At 53.1% G+C, this 8391-nt stretch overlaps 1 long non-coding RNA gene and 4 other non-coding genes across 5 annotated transcripts; all 5 read right to left on the bottom strand.

Annotated features, from left to right (window-relative positions):
- Window positions 1-324: 324 nt before the first annotated feature.
- On the bottom strand, window positions 325-1752 carry LOC106733892 (uncharacterized). The gene is made up of 3 exons (XR_001369738.1): window positions 1618-1752; window positions 1042-1117; window positions 325-685 (listed from the first exon to the last, which is right to left on the bottom strand). It is a non-coding gene; the product is annotated as an uncharacterized LOC106733892 (long non-coding RNA).
- Window positions 1753-2486: 734 nt separating this feature from the next.
- On the bottom strand, window positions 2487-2558 carry TRNAQ-CUG (transfer RNA glutamine (anticodon CUG)). The gene has a single exon. It is a non-coding gene; the product is annotated as a tRNA-Gln (tRNA).
- Window positions 2559-2686: 128 nt separating this feature from the next.
- Window positions 2687-2758, bottom strand: TRNAQ-CUG (transfer RNA glutamine (anticodon CUG)). The gene has a single exon. It is a non-coding gene; the product is annotated as a tRNA-Gln (tRNA).
- A 3334-nt stretch (window positions 2759-6092) lies between these two features.
- Window positions 6093-6163, bottom strand: TRNAG-CCC (transfer RNA glycine (anticodon CCC)). Its single transcript has one exon. It is a non-coding gene; the product is annotated as a tRNA-Gly (tRNA).
- Window positions 6164-7269: 1106 nt separating this feature from the next.
- TRNAV-CAC (transfer RNA valine (anticodon CAC)) lies at window positions 7270-7342 on the bottom strand. The gene has a single exon. It is a non-coding gene; the product is annotated as a tRNA-Val (tRNA).
- Window positions 7343-8391: the final 1049 nt, after the last annotated feature.

Genomic DNA, 8391 nt, shown 5'->3' with positions numbered 1-8391 from the left:
TGAGAAGAGACATTGGCAAGATAGGCAGTGTTCTTCCCCAGAAACCTCTTTACCTTCTGCTGCTCGATCGATGAGTGACAGCAATCAGAATGAAGAACTTCTGTGAGATGGTCTGTTTTGGGGACCCGCAGTTGACGTAATGGCTATGTCGGTGGACTCCCATGTAGTCGATCACAGTTTGAGTCCTGGAACGTGGTGACTTGAACTCACACTGGGCGCACGTGCATGCGTTCCCAATAGTCTGAGAGGAGAATGGAAGAGAAGGGATTGTGAGGTGGCCATCCCCCCGGGGGTGATTCCTGGCTTTCTATCTCTCTGTCTCTCTCTGTCTTTATGGCAAGTGCACGCGCCCTATAGGAAAAAAAATCTCTAAAAAAAGAAATGTCTGTTTGACTCCAAAGTATAGAGTAAGAATCCCTGCTTTTAACTTGCCACGTTGGGTTACCCAGAAGAGATTCGTACTTTTCCTACACGCTGGAAGATCTCCTAGTCTTCACTCAGTGGACAGATCAAAAGGACATCCATTTGCCTCTGAAGCTTCTCACTGGTTTTAGGGGGAGTTTTCACAGCAAGATATGTCGATAGCCTGAAAATGTTTATATCATCACTATAGCGACCGAAGACGGTCAAAAAAACACATCAAGTCTGTGAGAAAACGATGCCTCAGGAGTCTATTCGTGGGAACCTGGAATTAAAGTGGGACAAGAATTACAATGGGCTTGTAAGAAATGTTAGGATTCTCATCATGTACTGCCTGCATCGACTGTCCCATCCAGAGAGGCACACACCTCTAACAGCAGCGAATAACGTTTGAGCGCTGAGGACACCAGAGTGGGTGGTGGCCTGGCCTGCATTCCTGGAGGTGCCTGCTATCTGGTCCTAGTACTGAGCGAGTGCTGCTCTCAGGACACTCTCCATTGCATGTATCCCTCCCCGGGCTGCCAGCCCTGCCCTAGTAAAATGACGGTGCTTTGTCCCACTACGAAAATACAGGCCCTCTGCCTTTCCTGACCTTTCGCTTAGACATCTATCAGGACTCACCACACATCTGTGTTGTCCAATTCTTCCACATTCAAGGAACCTCCATGTACATCTTAGTTCAGGAGAGAGAGGCTTTCTGAAGAGGAAAAAATGAATCAAGTCCTAAGAACAAATTAGCTGAACAGAATTCCACTATTTCTGGTACATTTGAACTGTCTGCCTCTTAACATTCCTCCCCACAGGTACATGTCCTGATCTCTATCGTCTGGGGGAGAACTTTTCATTTTATTCATTTAGTTTTCAATTGGGGGAGAACATTTTAAGCAGGTAGGAAGGGTCTACAAAGCCCTCAGCTATTACTCAATTGTTCCACTAATGGGCCAGCAGGGGGCGGTGGTTAGGGCGGCTGGATCCCAGGCGGCCGACCTTGTGGTCAGAGACAGACCCTTGGCTTGAAAAATACTTCCCCAAAAATCCACAGAGGGGAAGGGCTGGCGGCGGGCCATCCCCTGGAGGGTGCGTTCTCTTTCCTTCTTGTCTCTGTTTCCCTCGGCAAATGCATGCGCTCCAGAGCCTACAAGGAACTAAGCTAAAGTGTCCCGGAGAAAGGAGCGAATGGAAATCCGTTTTCCTCACCTGTCCTAGGGGCGTCGTCCTGGAGCAGAGAAACCTGGCGGGAGGACGGGGACCCCGAGACCATCGAGCTGCCCGGGCCGTTGTCACCTTTGGCCGGGAGGGGTCGACCCGGGCCTTGAGTCTGGGACCCTGGGCCCCCCGACCCTAGACTCCCGGCGGCCCCCCCCGGCCACTCCGGGTCTCGAGCGTCGGATGCGGGACGAATCTGATGGACAGACGGAAACGTGCCCAACCCCGTGACCCCGGACACGACACTGTGACCTCAGGACAGGGTTAGGGTTAGGGTTAGGGACAGAGCCCAGACGCGATCTCCTATAAAACGTTCTACTGCCTGGAAGGAAACCCGGACGCGGCCAGTTCCCCGGTGTCGGGGCGAAAGACACCCCGGGGTGTGGGAGTTAGCGGGGCGGCTTCTTTAGGGGACCCCCCCCCAGGCCGGAGCCACCCGGGACAGCGCGGGGACCTGCTGGGTCGCGGGGCGGGGCCTCGGATGGCGGCAACCGGCAGAGCTGCAGGGACCAGGCAGCTCCCAAAGAGCAGGACACCCCAAGACCTGCCACCCCGATCCCAGGTGTCGGCCCTTCGGTGTGGACCGGGCCAATGTGGGGACCCGGTTTCTAGGAGCCCTTCACCTGGGAGGGGAGGGAGGGAGGACGTGGGGCCGCGGCTGCGCAGAGGAAATGGCGGGGGGGGGAGACGCGGGGACCTGGAGCCGCCAGGCCGGAGCCTCCTTCCTGGGGAAGACCTTCCTCTCCCGCGTCCAGGACGAGGAGGGACCGGGAGGGAAAGGACGTCATTTACTGCGGGAGTGGCTCGTTCCCCTCGGGGAACGTTGCGCTGCCAGACAAAAAACAGCACCCTAGCTGGTGAGGTTCCACCGAGACTTGAACTCGGATCGCTGGATTCAGAGTCCAGAGTGCTCACCATTACACCATGGAACCACCATGTGTGTGTTCTCTGGGAAGAGTCCTTTCCCAGCCTCCGCCGTCCCCCTGAACCTCCCTCCCGGGATTTTCTCCTGGTCAGTAGCTCCACAGGCCCTCATCTATTGGGGCAGGTTTGGCTGGTGAGGTTCCACCGAGACTTGAACTCGGATCGCTGGATTCAGAGTCCAGAGTGCTCACCATTACACCATGGAACCACCATGTGTGTGTTCTCTGGGAAGAGTCCTTTCCCAGCCTCCGCCGTCCCCCTGAACCTCCCTCCCGGGATTTTCTCCTGGTCAGTAGCTCCACAGGCCCTCATCTATTGGGGCAGGTTTGTCTGTGTCTTCAGGTTTGTGTCTCCTAGGACAAGAACTATCCTAAATCCCCTCTGGGATTAGGGACAGGGAAGGGGTCTCCAGGCCTCCCACTCCCCAGGGAAGTGTCCTTTACCTTTTCTCTGAAACTGTCCTCTCCCCTCAAACATGAGGCTGATGAGGTCGGAACTGGTTTGGAAAGTCCTGGGATTGTCCCTTCCTCCTGCTCTGTCTCACTCAGACCCTCTCTCTCTGCTTCTCCTCACCTTCCTCCTCATCCTCCAGCTCCTCCCTCTCCCCAGCCTCAGTCCTCCCTGCCCCCTGCCCCTCCCTGTCTGCACAGCGCAGGCTCCAGGACACTGGGAAGGGCGGCCACAGTCTCAGGAAGAGGAGGAACGTGCTCACTGAGGCCGGCGCTTCCCTGGTCAGCAGCCTTCAGGGGTCAGTGCTGCTGAGACAGGGTGGGGTGCCCTGGCTGAGTGGCTGGCACCCCGGACCAGTTTTGGGGACTTAGTTCCGCACAGGATGCTCCCAGAACTGGGGTGACCCCAAGTATAGAACCTTCACTTCTGCACCCACCAAGTCTGGGAACTGAGCCACCTGCTGGATTGTCCCTTACTGCCCCAGCTGATTGTAATGCCCCCTTAGGGCTGTGTCAGTACCAGTGGCTGTGCCTGAGCTGCTGGTGCCAGAGGTGCCAGGGAGACAAGGGGGAAAGAACAAACTATCCCCTGAGATAGAGGCAGAGAAGGTGAGAAACCACTGAGTGGCTTTAGTATTCACCATGTGGGTAGTCTCAAATACAGGTCTGAAAAAACAATAATGAGTCGTAAATCCGCCGGCCTCCTACAGCTGGTGTTTATGATCCCAGAGGCCCAGACACTGCCCACACTCTCCCATGCCCACCTGTGCACAACCTACACCAGAGCATCTACATACTCATCACTCTTGGGGGAGCGGGGGTTGAATAATTATATTTAACTTTATTCATTTATGTATTTACTTAAATTTGACCAGAGTGAGAGCGAGAGAGAGGGAAAGTGAGAAAGCAACTCACCAGGCCCGGGACTCGGACCATTGTCAGCCATGTAGGAGTCCAACACCCTTACCCGCCACGCAACCTGCTAGTCCCACACACTTGTCACTCTTACGTAGAGAATGGTGACTTGACCTCCTCATGTGGGAGTGGAGAGAGGAGAAAAAGCTTTGCCCAATAGACTGAGTTAGACAAGTCAGATTTGTAGGGAATTATTAAAAAAAAAAAAAACAGAGTTGTGGTTGTCATGTGGGTAACACTGGTTGTCCTTTGGGACATTTGTGTGGAGGAGAGAAATTCCATTTTTTTTTCTGTGTATTCTATCATGTGAATAACTTACAAAGAGCATAAATCCATTTATTCCTTGTGTTTAAAAAAATGCATAAAAGGGGCCAATTCCACGGCTGGTGGTTAAGGCAGCCAGATCCCAATGGCTGAAGCGCAATTTGTTCCAGGAACCGGCAACTTGAGAAATATATGGGCGTGTATGGGTGCAGCCCAAACCCAACAGGGGAGGGAAGTGTAAGAGAAGGAATTGCTGTGAGACCATTCCCCACAGTCAGGAGCAGAGGGGTGGAAACAGTGCTCTCCTCTCTCTGTCTCTCTGTCTCTCTCTGGTGAGCGCATGAGCCCTCTAGGAAAAAAAATAGAGAAAGAAAAGATTTTAAAAATTAAAGCAAGAGGGGACCAACAGTTAGCATAATGGCTATGTCGCTGGACTCCCATTTAGTCGCAGTTCGTGTCCCGGACCCGGTGGGGAGGTGCCCAAGATCCCTAGAGGAGAATGGAGGAGAAGGGATTGCGGTGTGACCATCTCCCCCTGATTTCTCACTTTCTGTCTCTCTGTCTCTCTCGGTCTGTCTGGCAAGCGCACGTGCCCTATAGCAAAAACCTCTTCCAAAAAAAAAAAAAAAAAAGCAAGAGGATTCAGATCTCAATGTGGTTAATAGGGGAGAAGGAAAGAAGACCTGTCTGGGACTGAGCTCTGAGAGCAGCCAGAGTTCTGAGAAGATCCCAGGGGGCAAGGCTGGAGGTCACAGGACCACAGGTGCAGAGTGAGGCGGTCTGGCCACTGAACTGAGCAGTTTCCTCCTATAACTGGGTTTCCCTGGAATCTCTTCCCACCTTCTTTTCTTCTAAATGGCTCTGCACACCACCTTCTCCTTCCTAGAGTGCTCTGTACTTGTGAAGTGAGGGCTGGGTCACATGGCCTTATCGGCCACACCACAAGGTCACTGGCCTTGCAGGTTAGGACATCTCCTGAAATGAAAGTGAGGGGAGAAGATGAGCGTCAGCCCCAGCATTACCCTGGGTAGCCCTGAGGTGTAGGAGGTAGAATCATTTACCTTCCTAACCTATGGATGAGTCACCTGTGATGATGCAAGTCAATTCTTTTCTCAGAGAAACTATAGGTTGTGTGTGCTCCTCTGGGAGACAGAAAGAGACAAGAGAGACAGAAAGCAAGAAATCACCCGCTGGAGGAATGGCCACCCCACAATCCCTTCTTCTCCATTATCTTCTCGGGATTTTGGATATGCATGCACACGTGCCTGGCATGAGTTTTAAGCCATGGGTCCAGAACTCAAACCACAGTCTACTACATGGGAGTCTAGCGACAGCCATCTGCTAGTCCTGAGGCAAGAAAATTCTAACCTAGGGAAGAAAAAGAATCGGATTGGTCTGATCCAACTCTTAACTCCAATTCAAAGGGTCTTTCCCACTGTATAACAGACCTCTACAGGAAAAACAAAATCAAAAACCCAGGTGTTTATAGCTTCTGAGCCTAAATCTTCCTTTGTCCACCTACAAGTACTGCCTTAGTGGTTCTGAGTAGATGACCTGACTCCTGGATTAGGTAAATCAGTTGTAATCCAGGAAGTTGCTCAGCGACTTGAGGGATATTTGTGCAGTAAAGTCCCCTGTGAGTGGCTGTAGTACCAGTAGTGAAAACTGAAGTGATCCAGCTGGAAAGGAAAAAACAAATAAAGTGTTAATTTGCAAGTGAGGCTGAGGGGATGTTGGATAATTTCAAGAACTGCTAGGTGGGTAGGTGGTTTCCTGAATGTGTTTCACTGGAGATAGGAGTGAGTCCTGTCCTTGGTTGTTTTTAGTCTTGAACTGGCTTCCACCAGGAACAAGATTACCTAAATGAGCACAGGGCACACTTTGCCTGGTGAAAAGGGAACTCAGCGATACTAATGCATTGGCCGGGAATCGAACCCGGGTCTCCCGCGTGGGAGGCGAGAATTCTACCATTGAACCACCAATGCACCGCTGGAAGTTTAGCAGCAGAAGTGATTTGAAATAAGATTCAGAAAGTCATTCAAACCAGTTTTTAACAGCAGTGGTTTGAAGGCTAAGAAACACATCCGAAACCAAAAGGTATCAAGAGATTGGATCTGTCTGATCCAGTCCTTAACTCAAAAAGACTTTTACACCTGCATGCTCAACCCCTTAGACAGCCATGAGAAATTGATCCGAAGTCTCCAGTTGTTGATCTCACTCCGTTGCCTTGCCGGTTCAGAGAACGTGCCCTAACCCGTGGGGTAGGTAAGAAAATTCTGATCCCGGGGAGAGCAAGACTCACGCTCAATCGGGAATACAATCAGTGGAAGAAAGAAAGGACAGGATGAAGACAGAGGTGACGAAGAAACAGTTCTGGTCTATGGAGTCAGTCCCGTGTAGCTGTTTGCTGTGGTTGTAAAACTGTAAAGATCGGTTTTGAGCTAATGACAATAAACCGTGTGTCTGACGGACAACGCGTTGCAACAGATACAAGATTCAAGAAGATTAACGATGCTTGCAGCCAGCGCTGAATTGTTTCCGAGTTGGTCGGCTTTGGTTTGTTAAGTACAGAAGGAGGTGAGCAGGGTAAAGACATAGCCAAGGCTGAAACATTCACTTCCTGGTCTTTTGAGGACGTTCACACAGCAGAGCGCTTTCTTTCCCCAGTTTTCCTAGGGAAATCAAACGGAAGAGAACGAAACCGCAGGGCTGTCCCCCGCGTCGGGTCTGAGGGTCCCCCTGACTTTGTGAAGGGGCGCTTCTCTCACTTGGGGAGCCAAGCCGGTTGGGGCAGAGGAAGCTGCTGCCTGGAGGCACTCGGGGCTGCAGGGGGCCAAGCAGGGCCCTGGAGAAGCACAGCCTGAGCCCATGGAGTCCTGGTGGGCTGTCAGTGCGGGCGTGTGCGGAGGGCGGAGGGGGCGCCGCGCGGTCAGGAGGCGGGAGCCGGGTTTCGTGCGCTAAAACGTAAGAGGGGGAGGGCAGGGTGGAGCGCCGCTGTCCCCTGCAGGAAGGTGGGTGCCAAGGGTGAGGGGATGTACAATGGGATATAGGACGGAAGGAACACAGCCAACGAAAAAGACAACCACTTGTATGTTTCCGCCCGGTTTCGAACCGGGGACCTTTCGCGTGTGAGGCGAACGTGATAACCACTACACTACGGAAACAACTTGGTGTCAGGCTGCAGAAGACCCATCCAGGAAAGCCTTCCACCTGCGTCTCCAGCTCTCAATACCAGTGTAGGAGGAAAGTGTAAGTTTCTTTCGAAATCAGAGTGAAAAGGCCCCAGGGGGCGAACTGAGGCAAACAGCCCGAGGCTCCCGCTGCGGGGTGGGCGCCTACCCCGGTAGCGAAGACCCAGGGCCCCACTCTCCGTCTTTGGGATCCCGCAGCTCACGCGGGGTTTTCGGTTCCCCAAGGAAGCCCCGCACTTGTGGACTCTCCCGCGCGTTTGCAGGTAGAAATGAAGCCAGGGCTGGGACACCCCGAGACAGCCTCTTCCCTGGGAACGCACGTGGGAGAAAATACCGGGGCTGGGCACTTCTCGTCCCTCACCTCCGTGCCCTCTCAGTCACAACCCCTCCCCGCCAGCACCAGTACGTGTGCAGTCCCACCGTCACCAGGGCACAGGGCACACCCGGACGCACACAGGGTGAGCGGGCTCCGCAGCTCAGTCAGCCCAGAGATCTGGCCCTTTACTGCCAGGCTCAGGATTTCCCCGGGCTGAACCAGCTAGGCAGGGGGTTGTCTGGGGTGAAGTCAGTGGAATTCTTCTGGATGGAGACTGTTGGAGGAGTGGTGACAGGAAGGTGGCCAGAAGGGCGACGACCCTGAGTGCACAGTGGGAGGTATGTAGCTGGCAGGGAGGATCCCTAACTAAGGAGGTGCTTCTCTCCAGGTCAGTCTCCCCCTTCACCTTTCACCCCTCACCACACCCCACACCCCTGCAGCACACAGGCCCATGGACTCCCCCACGTGTGAAAAACTCCCCCAGACAGCAGTGGCTGAGCACTCTCCCAGTGTACCCCATCCTTCCTCCTCTGACTCTAAGAATCTGGGAGTAGGGTGCCCACCACCGGTCAGCCATTGCAGGCTGGAGCTTCCATGGGTACTCATGTGGGAGTTTTAGGGGTTACCCACACTCCTCCTTTCTTTACTTTCCTTTTCTTTCCTGTTTTTTTTGTTTTTTTTTTTTTTTTCTTTTTTTTTTTTTTTT

This window comes from Tupaia chinensis, unplaced genomic scaffold, assembly GCF_000334495.1.
Source record: "Tupaia chinensis unplaced genomic scaffold, TupChi_1.0 Scaffold145814_1, whole genome shotgun sequence".
Lineage (NCBI taxonomy): Eukaryota > Metazoa > Chordata > Mammalia > Scandentia > Tupaiidae > Tupaia > Tupaia belangeri.
This window is presented reverse-complemented; position numbering and strand designations above follow the sequence as displayed.